Source organism: Hemicordylus capensis, chromosome 1 (assembly GCF_027244095.1).
Source record: "Hemicordylus capensis ecotype Gifberg chromosome 1, rHemCap1.1.pri, whole genome shotgun sequence".
NCBI lineage: Eukaryota > Metazoa > Chordata > Lepidosauria > Squamata > Cordylidae > Hemicordylus > Hemicordylus capensis.
In genome coordinates this window covers 19,542,638-19,559,566 of record NC_069657.1, presented here as the reverse complement: position 1 = coordinate 19,559,566, position 16,929 = coordinate 19,542,638, and the positions used below count along the sequence as shown (strand labels likewise).

General features: G+C 46.2%; 1 long non-coding RNA gene across 1 annotated transcript; it reads right to left on the bottom strand.

The window, feature by feature from the left end:
* Positions 1–757: 757 nt before the first annotated feature.
* On the bottom strand, positions 758–16,919 carry LOC128349015 (uncharacterized). The gene is made up of 3 exons (XR_008318495.1): positions 16,866–16,919; positions 9,365–9,614; positions 758–1,054 (listed from the first exon to the last, which is right to left on the bottom strand). It is a non-coding gene; the product is annotated as an uncharacterized LOC128349015 (long non-coding RNA).
* Between the last annotated feature and the right edge of the window lie 10 nt (positions 16,920–16,929).

Here is a 16,929-nt window from a genome sequence, read left to right as displayed (position 1 = left end):
TGCCAACCAAAGACCAAGGACATTTGCTGGGTTAACATAATTACTCTATAGAAGTGCGCACATCTCTAGATTACAATGGAGCCGACATTAGATTGATCATGTAAACCCACCCAGACATGGTGATCCCATGGAAAGTAGCTAAACTCATTGCAGGCCCACAATCCTGGCAAATATGGGCTGGTTTGGAAAGGATACATTTTTGATCCATGTGATTAAAAGGGGGGGAATATCAAAAGCATGCTTGTTGTGATGCTAATTATGACTAGTATTTGGGTCACATGTAGAGCAGTTATTCAGTAGTAGTAATAGTAGTAAATGAACAGCCACTCCATGGAATGCATTAGGAGAAAGTTTGGATGTCCATGAAAAGATGGGCATGATCTTGATGTGTCCGTTTTTTATTCACATGGGCCAGGGAAGTATCATCCACACCGGCACATTGTTAAGTAGATAGCCGTGGAGAAAAATCATATGAAATGTAGCAAGAAAGCTGATGATGCCACCATCACAGTTTTTTAGATCTCTTTCTGAAAATGGCTTGAAAATGCTGAAAGAGTTCAGCAGGAAAACCTACAGTGCAGCCCAATTTCTGCTTTCTAGAGAAGTAGAGACAAAGGTACATACCTATTGTTTTCAACATGGTTTATTTACCAGCTCAGGTTGTGCCTTTTCATCTCAAGGGAGAAAATTGCTGCTCATTTAATAAAAGGAGCGTTATATACCTATATCTACACACACACACACACACACACACACACACACACACACACACACACACACACTTTTCCAAAAGGAATTATGGCTCTAATGTAAATGTTAACAATGAAGCAATGCTCAGACATATGATGAGTTTTGAGATGGAATCGCTCTCTGGCATTCACAGTCTCAGAAAGGCTTGATTGAAATTAGTCCACCGTTCACGTGCCCCGGCCTCTTCTCCCAGTTTGTCACGCCGTTGGGATTGCCGAATAGAAATTTCATTGGATTTTTAACTGACTTAACCCCTTTCACAGTCTTTGAATGGTTCCTTTGCAGAGACTGTTGTGAGCCCCAGCTTAGGAGGAGAGAAAAGAAAGTGGAAACCTTGTTAGAGGCCTAAATGGATGGTGAGAGAAAAAAAATCACAATTTGAAATGGACAGAGAATAGCACGTCTTTTATGTCTAGCAACAAAGGACTTGCGATTCGAAAGCATTTCTACCAAGCTTATGGATTGGGAGATGGGCTGTGTACTAATCTCATGTCTGGCAAAAAAGGAAGATGCAGTGGAGAGCTGGCTTCTCTGATGAGGTTTTTTCTTCTTCTTCCTGATGTCAGGTCTTCTGAACACCAGAGGACAAATAAAATATGAATGCCCGGGACTGAACTATAGTGAAGACCCCTATTCCCTTCCAAGAAAATGTAATTTTTCATTGCATTGTGGAGAAGAAAACATGATTTTGAGAGTGAAGGCTGCCATGGAAGCAAATCATGGGCTGGAGATTGAACTTACTCTGTGTACATCATGTGCATACCTTTAAACATAATGGCTTATATACATTGCAGTGAGCTGTGCATCCAAGAGGGATGGAGACTCACTAGCTGTGTGCGACTCACCACTCGGTTGGTGCTTCTAGTGAAGGCAGAAGAAACTGTGCATAGGAACACAGGAAGCTGCCTTTTACTGAGTCAGACCATTGGTCCATCTAGCTCAGTACTGACTACACTGACTGGCAGTGGCCTTCCAAGGAGTTGCCTCCAGCTTTACCTGGAGATGCCAGGGACTGAACCTGAGAGCTTCTGCATGTAAGAATGCAGATGTTCTACCGAGTTACGTTCCCAACCCCTAAGGGGAATATCTTACAGTGCTCACATGCTGTCACCCATCCAAATGCAAACCCAGGTGGACCCTGCTTAGCAAATAGGACAATTCAGGCTTGCTACCACAAGACCAGCTCCCCCCCACCCCCCCAGTTGTGTGTCATCGCCATTTCCACCTGACTCCCATTGGGAACACTGGGAGCTGGGCAGAGCTCCAATGATACACAGCCTCATTCTCATGGAGCCTCTTCCATCTTCACTAGGAGGACTGTCAAAGTGGTGAGTCCCATGAAGCCAGAGAGAGCCCACATGTGTGCAATTCTTTAGTGGCGCAGTGGGGAAGTAACTTGCCTAGGGAGCAAGAGGTTGCCAGTTTGAATCCCTGCTGGTGTGTTTTCCAGAATATATTGGGCAGCAGCAATACAGGAAGATGCCGAAAGGCATCATCTCATACTGTGCTGGAGATGGTAATGGTAAACCCTTCCTGTATTCTACCAAAGAAAACCACAGGGCTCTGTGGGCGCCAGGAGTCGAAATTGACTCAACGGCACACTTTACCTTTACCACAAGACAAGCTCTCTTCTCCCTGAGGTAGATCTGGGCATTGCTGGGAAAAGTATGAGAAGACATAGTAGTTACACTACTATATTTTGCAGTCCTGCACAAGCCACCCAATTTGGCAACACTGAAAAACTGAGAGGTCATTCACACAATCAAAAACTGTGTTCTACCCAGGTTTGGGAGCTGTGTGTGCTCCCAATTTTCGGTTGTGTGGAAGCAAGGTAGGAGGAAAACATGGGTAGAAGTGATGGAGGAAAGCTACCCAGGTTTTCCTCCTACCACGCTTCCGCACAATCACTTCTACCCAGGTTTTCCTCCTACCGTGCTTCCACACAACCAAAAATTGGGACCACACACTGACTTGACGGCACAACTTTACCTTTTACCTTTATGTAAGCTAACTTGTATATAAGAGGATGGTGGATCTGTACATTTGCTGTATTCCCCACCTCCTTTTCTGATTTATTTTCTGTTTACTGAGAGCATGGACACGAGCAGCCCTACCCAGGCTTGCACAGCCCTACCCAGGTAGGGCTGATTGTGTGGAGTGTTGGCATCAGTCCCAGTCCTGACTCTGCCCCTTGGGGTAGCCCAGGTTTTTACCCAGGCTTTTACTGAGGTAAAAAGGCACGAGCGCATCCTTCTACCCCATTCCCCAGGCGTGTGGCTGCTCAGGTTGCCTGCAGCCTGAGAGGCCACAGAGCCTTGTGGCTAGAGTGCCCGGCCATGGGGAAATCCCCCAATGCACTGTGCTCCTTGTGCAGTGCATTGAGGGATTTCTGGAGGCCAGGCTTCATTTTTCCAGCCTCCAGATGGCCTCACCACTTCTAGCAGTGCAGCTTGTGTAGGTCCATGAGTGTCCATGAGGACAGCTGAATCGTCTGGGCGAGAGACAGGTGCGATCCTGCTTTCCTCCCTGGCCTCCCCAACCCCATCCAATTAGATCATGTGAACGACCTTACTATGTCTTACTTTGGGCCAGTTTGCACACTATTCTTGTCATTGGGTTGACAGATGCAATCAAATCTGTGTCACCTGGTGCTCCTACACAGACAGCAGGGTTTGTTCTGTGCATGTTTAATTCCCTCCCCTAGGTATGCAGAGGAGCAAGAGACTATGGATGAGATCCTGACGAATGAAGTACTTGTGTAACAAAGAAGTTACATATTGTTGAGAACACTGAAAGAAGGGCGTTTCTTATGTTCTTATTTTCACACAACGCATAATCAGCTTGTGGAATTCTCTGCCACGAGATGTGGTGACAGCCAACAACCTGGATGGCTTTAAGAGGGGTTTGGATAACTTCATGGAGGAGAGGTCTATCAATGGCTACTAGTTGGAGGGCTGTGGGCCGCCTCCAGCCTCAAAGGCAGGATGCTTCTGAGTACCAGTTGCAGGGGAGTAACAGCAGGAGAGAGTTCAAGATTTCGAAGAGCAACAGTCTCCAATCAACATCATCTGGAATCTCTCTGAGAGGTAGGAGCGGAATCATAGGCTGGCATCCTAATGAATCACTTGCAGAAGGACAACATGGCACCAGTGAAAAGCTGTTGCCCTCAACTCCTGCCTGTGGCTTCCAGCAGCATCTGGTGGGCCACTGTGTGAGACAGGATGCTGGACTAGATGGGCCTTGGGCCTGATCCAGCAGGGCTGTTCTTATGTCCTTAAGGAAGATCTCATAGTTGTGCTAAAGAATTGGATTTTGCAGAATTGCACCCTTGCACCATAGTTCTCTTGCTCAAAGTTCCCTTTAAGCAATCATGGCATGCAGCAAGTTGTGCAACTGTTGCACAAATACAAGCATGCTTGCGGGAGCACAATATTAGTCTGGAACAAAAGCTCCATACTTAGCACACATAGCTAGTGCAAGAGCTTTGGGCTAGTGCAGCAGCTTTTCACTGGTGCCATGTTGTCCTTCTGCAAGTGATTCATCAGGATGCCAGCCTATGCACATATTCTGGGACAGGCAGCAGAAACATGAGAAATAATATATGAAGCTCTCTTCTATGAAGTTAGCCCCTTGGTCTAGCTCACTATTGCCTAAACAGAGCAGTGGCACTCCAGGTTTTCAGAGGAGGTTCTTTCTCAATTATTGGGGGTTGGAGGCACTGTCTTACAGTGATTCCGCTCCTACCTCTCAGAGAGATTCCAGATGGTGTTGATTGGAGACTGTTGCTCTTCGAAATCTTGAACTCATGTGTGGTGTCTCTCAAGGCTCCATACTGTCTCCAATGCTTTTCAACATCTACATGAAACCTCTGGGAGAGATCATCATGGGATTTGGTGTGGGATGTTATCAGTATGCTGATGACACCCAGATCTACATCTTCATGTCAACATCATCAGGAGATGGTATAACCTCCCTCAATGCCTGCCTGGAAGCAGTAATGGGCTGGATGAGGGAGAATAAACTGAGACTAAATCCAGATAAGACGGAGGTACTTATTGTGTGGGGACAGAACTCCAGAGACTATTTTGATCTGCCTGTTCTAGATGGGGTCACACTTCCCCCAAAGTACACAGTCTAGGAGTGCTTCTAGATCCATACCTCTCCCTGGTATCTCAGGTTGAGGCGGTGGGTTTTCTATCAGCTTCGGCTGATATGCTAGCTGCACCCATTTCTTGAGATGGACGACCTCAACACAGTGGTACATATGTTGGTAACCCCCAGACTTGACTTCTGCAATGCACTCTATGTGAGGCTGCCTTTGTATGTAGTCTGGAAACTCCAGTTGGTACAGAATGCAGCAGCCAGGTTGGTCTCTGTGTCATCTTAGAGAGACCACGTCACCCTTTGTTGATAGAACTACACTGGCTGCCAATAGGTTTCCGGGCAAAATACAAAGTGCAGGTTATAACCAAAAAGCCCTAAACGGCTTGGGCCCTGGGTATTTAAGAGAATGTCTTCTTCATTATGAGCCCCACCACCCACTGAGGTCATCTGGAGAGGTCCGTCTCCAGTTGCTGCCAGCTCAGCTGGTGGCCACATGGGGACAGGCCTTCTCGGTTGCTGCCCCGAGACTGTGGAATGCGCTCCTTACTGAAATACAATCCTCCCCATCTCTGACAATTTTTAAAAAGCACTTGAAAACCCACCTCTCCACCCAAGCTTTTCCAGTTTTTTAAATTTTAAAGTTTCAATCTGTTTTTAATTTTTAGATTGCCTAAATTGTGTTAAGATTTTTGTGTATGTTTTAACTTGTTTTATGTTGTTAATCGCTCAGAGAAAAGTTTGGCACAAGTACAAATTTGACAAACAGTACAAATTTGACAAACAAACAAACTCTACTCAGAGGCATCAGGGATAAGAATGTGCAAACCAGTCTGGTTCGAACCCTGGCTTGAACGAAGTGGGAGAAGGCCTGAAATCAGCCACCTCCTGCCAGGGCTACTCTGGGGGAGGCCAGCGGGGGTGGGCGGAGAGAGCTGCCACCATCATTCCTCCCCCCCCCGTGGCAGCTGCTGCTGCTCCTTCTTGTAAGTACCCCCTGACTCCCCTCCCACCCCCTCTAGCCTTAGGGAAGCCCCCCTTCCCCTTTTCTGGTAAAGAGGAATCCTTACTGGATTCTGCTTTACCAGTAGACCCCTGAAATGGTCTGTGAACCAGTTCAGAATGGTGCAGTGGTCAAACCAAACTGGGCCAGGTTGGTCCGAATCTGGTTCGGATTCCCATTGATCTGGCGGAACCGGTTCAATGCACACCCCTAATCAGGGATTGAACCTGGGACCTTTTACTCACAAAGCACTCTACCACTGAACTACAGCCTCTTCCTTTGAAAAGCCCTCTAAAGTACAGTTCCTAATCTCACGTGTTTCTCACAATGAAAAGCATCCAATTCTCATTTTCATTTTTGAAAATTGGTCCCAGGTCTAGACTTTCCATGAGGGATAGTGAGGAGGCAGTCTTAGAAGGCAGATTTTAGACACCATTAAAGAATGACAAATTGTCAATGAGCTCAGTTTATCATTCTTTTCCTACAGTTGCCACTTGGTCCCTGAGTGTACCAAGTTTCCAGATACCAGACATACACCACCAGGCCTGGATACAAGGTAATACTCAGGTACCTTTTTTCAGTATCATAAATGTTTCAGAGCTCAGGGAGAAATAGTTCAGTTCTCTTAGGAGTGTGAATGGGTCAGAAAATAATTTTTAACCTTGACAGCACAAGAGGAAATAGAAATACAACACACAGTTAAGTATTAGCCATTGTATTACATCTGACCTTGGGCTGAGTAATATGTTGTATTCTATCTGGCAATCTTTTATGTTTTGTTAATTAGAAATTTGTCCCAGTGGGGATCCTGTAAAGAGTGGTGGTGGGGTGGAGTCAGAACGGAAAGAAAAGGAAAGGAGAAGGGGGAAATGGGAGTTATTTCTGAATAAAGTTTAAACAAACATAAGATTGCTTTGTGTTTAAGAGGGAAGAAGTTCTAAAATATCGGCAATGAGACTTTGAACCAGCTATGTGTGCGAGTCTGCAAACCTTGTGAAGGTCCCTGCATCTTCCTTTCATTCCATATACTGAGCCTACATTTCTAAACAGCTTCGTACTACTGCTGCTGCTGATTGTTTTTCGAGCTCCCTGACTTGCACAACCCCTGAAGGTACATTTTCCTTATCAGTCCTAGACTCTGTTGTTCACCAGATGCCCACTTCAGCATGCCTCAGATTCAGGGGCGTAGCCACCATTGTGTGAACAGGTTCAAAGAACCCAGGCCACCAATGAAAAAAGGCTTCTGAAGCCCCATGGCTTGGGCTCCATAGGAGCCCAGAGTGAACTCCCACACCTAGGCTGCCAAGAGTCCAGGCAAACTGTCTACTAGTTATTTCAGGCAGTGCAGACTGCCTGATGGAACGTTTTCCCCTTTCTCTCCCTCTCTGGAGGGAGAGAAAGGGGAAAACATCCTATCAGGCAGCTGACGCTGCCTGAAATGACAAGCTGAAAGCTCACTCAGGCTTTCGGCAGCCCAGGCCACGCCCCCTTTGAATGTGACATCACACACAAAGGGGCGTGGTCCAGGCTGCTGAGAGCTTGAGCGAGCTCTCAGCTCGTCATTGCAGGCAGTGTTGGCTGCCTGACAGGACATTTCCCCCTTTCTCTCCCTCCAGAGGTGCAGTCTTCAGACATCCCCCCCGGGGATATGGAGGTTCCCATATTACCATAAATGGATACTTCATTGCTGTCCTGGAATAAAAAGGACATACTGCAGAAGGGAAAGTGTACATGTCACAAAAAAAGAGTCTCAATATTGGGCTGGAAACCCAACAGACTTGGTGAAAGCTATTCAGGAAGCACCAGAGCCACACAACAAGGATGCACTTCGCTCATTTTTAGGACTTTGAGCAGCTATTCTCATGTGCAGGCAAAACTGGGCTAAGGAAGCCCAGCCTAGATTTGCCTGTGTGTGAGAACAGCCAGGAGCTACGCAGCTCCCGACAGCAGCATGGGGGCAAACCCACCTCCAAAATGAAGTTAAGGGAGCAAGCGCTCCCTCAACCTTGTTTTTCTGATTGTCTGCCAGCCCTGGCTGCTTGCAGCCAGGACTGGGAGACTGCGGAGTTCCCGGCTGGCATTGAGGAGATCCCCATAATGCATCGCACACTTGCATGAGGGTTCCGGGGACTGTGGCAATGTGTCTGGGCTCCTGACCCTCCATGCTGCCCGAGGAGGCAGCTGCACATCTGGGCGTGCAATCTCTGCACCCAGGGGTGTAACTATAATAGGGCAAGGGTAGATGTCTAGGAGCCCACTGCCTTGGGCTTCCCTAGAGGCAAGTCTGACTCCCCCAGCCGCGCACCCGCCCGGGCTTCCTTCAGTTGTATTCATCCTTCAAAACTGATGTGAGTGTTAAGACCTGGAGCTACCAGAACAGCATGTCTTTCTCTAGTACCATTAAAGGACTTGCATCGTCCACAATGTAGGAAACCTTTTAAAAAATAATTTAGGATGGTGTTCTCTCTCTCTCTCCCTCCCTCCCCTCCCTCCCTAGAGAGAGAGAGAGAGAGAGAGAGGAATTTTACTATGCTTTTTGTTACCACTCTTCAGCCTCATTTAAGATTTCTTTACATCATGAGCTGAGCTTCGGGGGGGGGGCATTTTAAAATCTTGTCTCTGGGCCCACTCCAACCTTGCTACCCCCCTCCTCCCAATATTCTCCCCCTGAGAATTGTTGGAGAATATTTGGGGGAGGGGCATATTCTTCCCAGCTGCTCTACAGTCTAAAATGGCTACTTAGCTACACTTAATTGGTGCTTCCCAGTCTTGGAAAATAAAACTCATTTGGGAAATGAATAGACAAACTCAATTAAACAGTTTCCCACTTAGTCTTCATTTTGTTCTCCACAGCCTGGAGAGGACTGGGTAAGAGAGTGACCATCTTGCTCCGTGTCTATATATCCATTTCTGCACTTGTCTCAGCTTGCCTCTTTTTCACAAGAAATTAACAAATTTTTCTGCCTAGAAAGAAGCATGGCCAAGATGGGAGCTAAGTATTAAAAAGAAATGAAACAATTACATTCATTTACTCTCTCTCTACAGTTCCCTGGTGAAAACATTCTCTCCACATTCCTAAAATGGACTGTCAATCTCATAGGAAACCCTTTGACCCTCGATTGAAATACTCCATCCATTTCTTCAAGTTCTATGCTTCTTTTCTCCCATGCTGGTATCTATTTAATTTTGACAGTCAGCTGTTCATGTGGTTTAATGCCTTGCATTTGCTGTGTCCATCTTGCCAAATGTTTGCTCTTTCATGTATTCATTGCTTGCAACTGCCCCCACACCCTGGAATGCAAACATGAGATAGTGCTTTGAATTTAACTATGGGCCATGACTGTATTGCACTTAAAGGGATCTGCAACAAAATGACACAAACATCTTAACTCCAGCCCTCAGTGTGGGTTGCTCATACCTAAGGCAGATCTAGATAGACACTTTCCCACTGCCAAGGGACAACTCCACCCTTGATCTAAGTAGCATCTCAGTCCACAAACTGATCCATACCTGTAATGGCTTGCTCATTGTGAAGGTGTGCCAAAGATGCTCTTGACAGCTTCATCCCACCACAGCTGGTTAGCATTAAGGGTGAGGAGGCTGCCAGGTGTGAGGAAATTCGCCCCTTGAGTCAGCTGGTAGTGAGAATTTGTTGGGAAGGCTCTCTTCCAAATCTGATGACTCAGGGCATTGACCAGCATCAGCTAAGCCTTCATTCCCTCTCTATCCATCCTGAATTTGTCAGCTGACCAAAAAGTATCTGGCAGTGGAATAAGGTTAAATAACACAACATTAATATTATTTTACACCAAAAATGTAAAATGAATAAATCATCCCTGAACAGTATTTAACAATCTGGAATAGGTAAAAAAAAATATGACCATGTGCTCAGGGGCGTACCTACCATTAGGCAAGGGGAGACAGTCATCTTGGGGCCCCAATGCCTTGAGGGGCCCCCCAGAGGCACGTCACATGACTCCCCACCCTCCTGTGTTGCACCTCCTATGAATTATGTTGAGTCTCCTGGAGATCAGCAATAGCAGAGAGTAAAAAAACTAGATTGTGTGAACTAGATATTCACCGTATTCATAATGGGGATGTGAGTGTGAGTGCACTATATATTGTGAAGTGCGTTTGTGAATATCAGTGAGGGGCCCATTTTAAAATCTTGTCTCTGGGCCCACTCCAGCCTTGCTATGCCCCTGCATGTGCTCCAGCTTGTCTGGGGAATGGCCTCCTTGCCCCAACCTAGCTTGCATGAAACACGAGGCATTGGGGCTTTCTGATTGGCTGGGGGCTTTGTGGAGAGGAGTCAGCCTGGCAAGACACTTGGTCTAAGCTTGAGAAGTAACACACACTCCTCTCCCTGGGCATAGTGTGGGCTTTGGCTGGTCGCTCCTTTGGGAGATGAGGTAGGAATGTTTCTGCTCCCAGCGAATTGGCCCTGTTTGGGTTGTTGTTGCCTGCTTTGCACTATTGTCCTTTAGCTAGGTATTCTAGTCACAACGGCAGCTACAGTGCGGTGCAAATGGGTAGTGTAGAGTTGGTGAACATTTTCAGGCATGTGTTTGATGTGATGAGCAGGGCCAATTCGCTGAGAGCCAAAAAATCCCTACCTCGTCCCCCAAAGGGGCGACCAAGGGGCCCACACTATGGCCAGGGACGGGGGGTGGCTTGCTGATTGGCCTGTGCCAGTGAAACATCTGCCCCCACCAGATGTCTATTGTTCAAAACAAACTTGGTCAAAATCTAAATAGGTTGACAGAATTTCATGTGGAAATGTCGTCTTATGGGTTGGCGGTGGAATGCTTTTGAAACTTTCCTCTTCTGGATTTCAACTCTGATGTTGGAATTCCAAATGGCCTGGTCTTGTTTCTGAAGTGAAACTGTTCTCTTTTGTTTCAGATTTGATGTTCAGTTTTTGTACACAGCATTGTGGTTGCCCATATTGTCACATAATTTGCCACAGATTTTCGTTCCTTTAGGGCTCCATTTAAAAAGCAATGCAAGAGAAGTGGAATGCAGGTCAGAGTGAGCCAGAAGAACAAGAAATGGAATGGGGAAAACCCTCTTTCCCCTGCATGACTGAAAACAGATCCCTGCTTGCAGATTTCACACAAGCCCAGCATCAACTTGTCACCCTGTTGTTCCTGATTATCTGGGAACGGTGCAATAATTGCATTCACAAACATTATTTATCTGCAGGCTTTAATTAGGGAGGAGAGCTGGTCCTGTGGTAGTGAGCATGAATTGTCTCCATTGCTAAGCAGGGTCATCCTTGGTTTGAATTTGGATGGGAGACTACAAGGTCGTGCACAGGCCCATTTTCAACCAGGAGGGAAGGGCATGGGGGCGGGGAGGCAAGATTCAGCTCACCTTCCCCGCAGACGACCCTGTTTGTTGTGCGGGATGCACTGCTCACACACCCACATGATCCATGTTGCTTCTGGTGGTGCTGATCCCTGGAAGCTGGGAAATTGAGTCCCATCCTCCGGGAATCCCTAAAAGCACCGCATGCACAGCTTGATGCATTTAAGGATGCCCCCGTGAGTCAGGCATATTCGGCCTAGTGCCACATTTGCAGTGAGGCTGGGACCAGATCTCCCTGCTTTAAAAGGCCGGGAATGCTGCTCCCTGCCTTTTATAGCAGGGAGAGCCGCTCCTGGCCTCACTGCAACTGCGGCGCTGGGTGAAATATGCTTGAAAACAGGGTGCGTGTCTCTGTATGCAAGCGTGCCATACCCCCTGCGTCTGATGTCAGAAGCAGGGGCGAGGCTGTGGGGGCTGGCGGCAACGAGCTGAACTGGGACCGGTGGCAGCTTCCCTACACTCCTGTTTTCAAGCATATTCCACCCAGCGCTGCATTTGCAGCAAGGCCCGGAGTGGCTCTCCCTGCTTTAAAAGGCTGGTAGCTGCGGGCTCCCAGCCTTTTAAAGCAGGGGGAGCTGCTCTCCGCCTCGCTGCAAATGCAGCGCTGGGCAGAATATGCTTGAAAATAGGGCATGCAGCTCCATTTCGGAGCCTGTCGTGCCCCCTTGCATCTGACGTCAGTTGCAGGGGGCGTGGCTGAGGTGTGAGCCACGGCCCTTGAGCGTGGCGGCCCAGGTTCTTTGAACCCGTTCGTGCAATGGTGGTTCGGCCCCTGGCTCTAAGTGCCCAACTCTGTGTGTGCTCAGACTGCATGCAGCCCAAGCATACACACGACCCCAAACCTGGGGTAAAGGGCAGATTCACGCCCTTTAACCCAGGTAAAAGCCTAGGTTAGAAACGTATACTACCGGGGGAGAGAGCACTGGGATCAGCCTTGATCCCAGCCCTGCACACGAGCAACCCTACCCAGGTAGGGCTGCCCTAACCTGGATAGGGCTGCTCATGTGTACAGCCTTTACACATGAGAGCTGAAAGATATTCTTCATACAGGATGGGGCCAAACTCAGTTATGGAAGATCATCTGCATGCTTGGCGTGCTTCAGCTCCCACGTTCACTCCCAGGTATCTCTGAGTAGGGTTGGGAAAGAGTGCTGCCTTAACCTTGGAGAGCCGCTGCCAGTCAGTGTAGACAATACTGAGCAGGATGGACCAGTGGTCTGACTCAGTATAAGGCAGTTTTAGAACTGCTTCCCTTGTAATAACAGAGAGATACTGTGCAGGTTTAACTAAGGTTTTATTCAGAAGCAACTACATCTTTTTTTCCTGATTCACCTTTTAGTCAAGCGCATGTCCAGGTGACCTTTGTGGGCAATTCTGATCATTTTTGCTTGTAAGGAGGTTGGCACCACCAAACAGTCCTCAGCACCAGCTCATTGAGAAGGGACAGCTCACTCACTACATGTATGTATGGTTGAAGATGTTCAGGTCCCTTGTTTCTGTGTGGCCATCCATTAGTTATGTATGGTTTTTACATTCAGTAAGCATTTGATCAGCACTGAGGGCCTTTTTCCATTCAGAAGACTTGATCACTCCATGAGTGGATGAAGCTATTTGTGCCATTACTACTCTTTCATCTTCTTCTTCTGGGATCCCCTCTTGGCCTGGAAGTGGAAGTTGAGATAAACAATCTGCACTTGTATTCCAAATGCCTGCAGATATTCCACCTGGAAAGCTTAAGCCTGGTGATCCATTTGGCTATTCTTGGGGTTGCTTGACTCTATCCCTGAGTAGTAAATAAAGCAGGTCTGACCGTTAAGTGGTTGTTCTGCCCCGCAAGTAAGTCCTGAAGTGCCTCACCACCCAGAAGCATGCTAGAGCTTCTCTTTCAATGACAGAATACATCTTCTCTGTTGCAGTAAGCACTCTGGAAGCAAAGGCAACTGTAATTTCCCGGTCCCATTTGTGCTGGGTCAAGACAGCATCCATACAATATCCAGTGGTTACAATCGTGTGCCTGTTGGCGTCAAAAGAAGTGAGAGCAGGGCTTTCAGCAATGGCCGATTTCATAGTCTGTAAACTAGCCTTGCAGAATGCATCCCAATTAAATGCTATATTCTTTTTTTAAAAGAAGATGCAATGCAGCATTTTTTGAGTCAAATTGTCCAACAAATTGGGAGTAATACTCACAGGGCAAGCGGGGAGGGAGCCTTGAAAAGCTTACCTCCCAGCAGACAATCCTTACTCCTGGTCTGGGTGCAAACAAGGGTGTAGCAAGGTTGGAGTGGGCCCAGAGACAAAATTTTAAAATGCCCCCCCCCCTCACTGAAGCTCAGCTCACGAAGTAAAGAAATCTTAAATGAGGCTGAATAATGGTAACAAAAAGCATAGTAAAATTTATATCAAATGTAAAACCTATGTGCCACAATAGAACATCATCCTAAATCATTTTTAAAAAGGTTTTGTAAATTGTGGACGATGCAAGTCATTTAATGGGACTAGAGAAAGACAATGCTGTTTTGGTAGCTCCAGGTCTTAACACTCACATCAATTTCAGAGGATGAATACAACTGAAGGAAGCCTGGGCGGGTGCACAGCTGGGGGATTCAGTCATGTGACTTGCCTCTGGGGGCCCCCCAAGGCACTAGGCCCCCAGACAACTGTCTCCCCTTGCCCTATTATAGTTATGCCCCTGATTGGGGGGAGGGGGTTTGAGGAATTTCTACTAAACTTTTGAATATTCTCCAAAATTTCATGAAGGTCTTTTTCTTCAACACAGCAGCTGATTTTCCAGAGATGACATTTCCCCCCAACATTTCCTCATTCAGGAGAAGAAAATTAAAAAAAAAACAGTAGTGGTGAGCCACCACTGAGGGGTACAGAAACAATTGAGACTTCTTGGATTGCAAGAGAATCACTCCACAAAATAATATATCCACAAGCTGATGATAGAATCTGTTTAACTTTATAATCAAGTTTGTGAACAAGCTGATGACTCTGCACATGCTCAGGAACTGTGCACAAAGTGGACAGGGATCTTACACCTCCATACAAAGTGGATTGGGGTCTTACACTCAGCACATGTTCAGAGTGAACAGTATGCATAATTCAGCCTGTAAGCATTTCCTTTTTGTCTTCTGCTGTCTCCCTCACCTTTTGCATTTACTCTCTCTCCTCATTAGACCTTCTTTGTGCATTATTTTCTTTTCATTAGGCAGGCCTGTGCTACACCCTTTGGATATATAACACATAGTCCTTTAGTAATCTGTTTTTAATCTGTTTCATAGGATCGCAGAAAACTGCCTTATAGTGAGTAAGACCATTGGTTCATCTAGCTCAATAGTATCTACACTAACTGGCTGATTGACCCAGCTCTCCAACATTTCAGAAAGGTCTCTCTCCCAGTCCTACCTGGAGATGTAAGGGATTGAACCTGGGACCTTCTACATACAAAGCAGATAGAAACATAGGAAGCTGCCATATACTGAGTCAGATCATTGGTCTATCTAGCTCAGTATTGTCTTCACAGACTGGCAGTGCCTTCTCCAAGGTTTCAGGCAGGAATCTCTCTCAGCCCTATCTTGGAGATGCCAGGGAGGGAACTTGGAACCTTCTGCTCTTCCCAGAGCGGCTCCATCCCCTGAGGGGAATATCTTGCAGTGCTCACACATCAAGTCTCCCATTCATATGCAACCAGGGCAGACCCTGCTTAGCTAAGGGGACAAGTCATGCTTGCTACCACAAGACCAGCTCTCCTCTCCAGTGGTAGATGTTCTACCACTGAGCTAAGGTCTCATCATATGTCCTCAGTGAAGCGGAGAAATCAACTGAGAAAATTCTCTGTTTCTCATTAGGACTTTTCTTCAAATTTCAGTTTCTCCTTGGAGGAATCTTGACATTTTCTTTCCAATTTCACTTTGATGAAATTTCATTTCCAACTTTTTATATATGACATCTTTCTACCAAGTTGGTGAAGGTGGCTTTGAGGGCTTGGCCTTAGATGGCCCTCAGTCTAACCATTCACTGCCACCAATTTAGGATTTTTAGCTTTTTTGACTGGTTTCGCTCCCAGTCACTGAAACCTCTGTCTTTCAAAAATAGGGTAGTGTGGTGTGGTAAATCATTAGGGCAAGCCGGTGTGAGAGAGAGAGAGAGAAAAAAAAAGGCACAGACAATGGTAAAACAGTGGAAAAACAAGATAGGTTTACTGTAATAAAATCTTCAAAAATCCAAAAAGCAGTACAGGAGTGTGGAGGAACTCTTATTAGTCCCACCTGTGTGATACCACGAGTGGAAGAACCACAGATCCCACCAGCCCCATGATATCTATGCTTTATCGCTGCCACCAAGTAGACTTTTCTTTTATAGGGCTGGGTCTTACTACTAAAACAGCCATATAACTTTGAAACAACAACAACAACAACAACACACACACACACACACACACACCCTCAGAACGGTGGAAAGGCTTTAGGCATGGGGTGAAAACAAACAAACAGCTTCAATTTTTTAAATGCAACAAAAAGCATTTAGTTTGGAAAAATTGTCAATTTTAAAACATTAGCTTTAAGTTTCTTACAAAACAAAGCAGTTATCACAAGAGCATACAGGAGAAAAGAAATGGTTGGAAAAATGCATTAAACTAAGCTGTCTAAACTGGTCCCTCCCTAACACAGAGTCCGCTGTAGTTAACTTTTCAGCAACTGGCTTGCTGTGCAGTCACATATCCTGGTCACAGTACGGGCCTGGGATTCAATCCAGTTTGGTTCTTCTGTGATTTCAACTCGTGCTACAGCCACAGACAGCAGTGATTCTCTCAGCCTGGGCTAGCAATTCTTCAGCTTTGACGGGCCTCAACTCCTCCACTTGGACTGGACTTAGTTTCTTCAGCTCACCAACATTTACTTCTTCAACTCTGATTCTCTGTCTTCAGAGAGACTCTAGTTCTTAGCTCTCTTTTCCAAAACTGCTCACTGACTTTCTCCAAGGCTTTCACTGACTAACTCTCTCAAACGCTCTCTCTATATATACACATTTTTGCCCCCACAGTTTCTAAAGCAATCCAATTAGTACAACTCAAAATTCCCTCCATTTTTCAAAACATAACCAATGCAATTAAAATTCCTTTTGTCTCCAAAATCAAACCAATGCATTGCATCATCCTGAACTGAAACTTGCTTCATAGGGACTTTGCAAGCATATTCACACAGAAATCCCATTTACAATAATGAGAGCTATAAGAATCAGTGCATTAATAAAAGGGCTTATTTACAACACAAAGAGGTTGGGGGATATCAATTCAATTTATAACACCATGCATTTGCAATACCAGGGCTTGTTTACAAATCCACGGAGTCTAGGAGTCTTCGTTCCTCCACAAGGAGCAAACAGGGAAAAATTCAGTTAGGCAAGAGTACATTTAAAAAACACACACTATAGAACAAACAAGCTTTCTGGCCTTCTAGCAGCTTCCAGTAGGCCCAGCTCCTTCACTGCAAATTCCCCAGTAGCTTCAGCCTGTCCTACTTGGTTAGTTTTCCAACCTTCCAGCTCACACAGCAGTCTCTCTCTTCACCCTCTTGTTTTATTCACTTCTCCCCCACACCCCAAGGAAAAGGTCCAATCCAATGAGGGTGATTCTTACCTCAGGCAACCAGAACCTTGTCTCCACCTTGTCTTTACCTGGAGACAACCAATCAGATCACTTA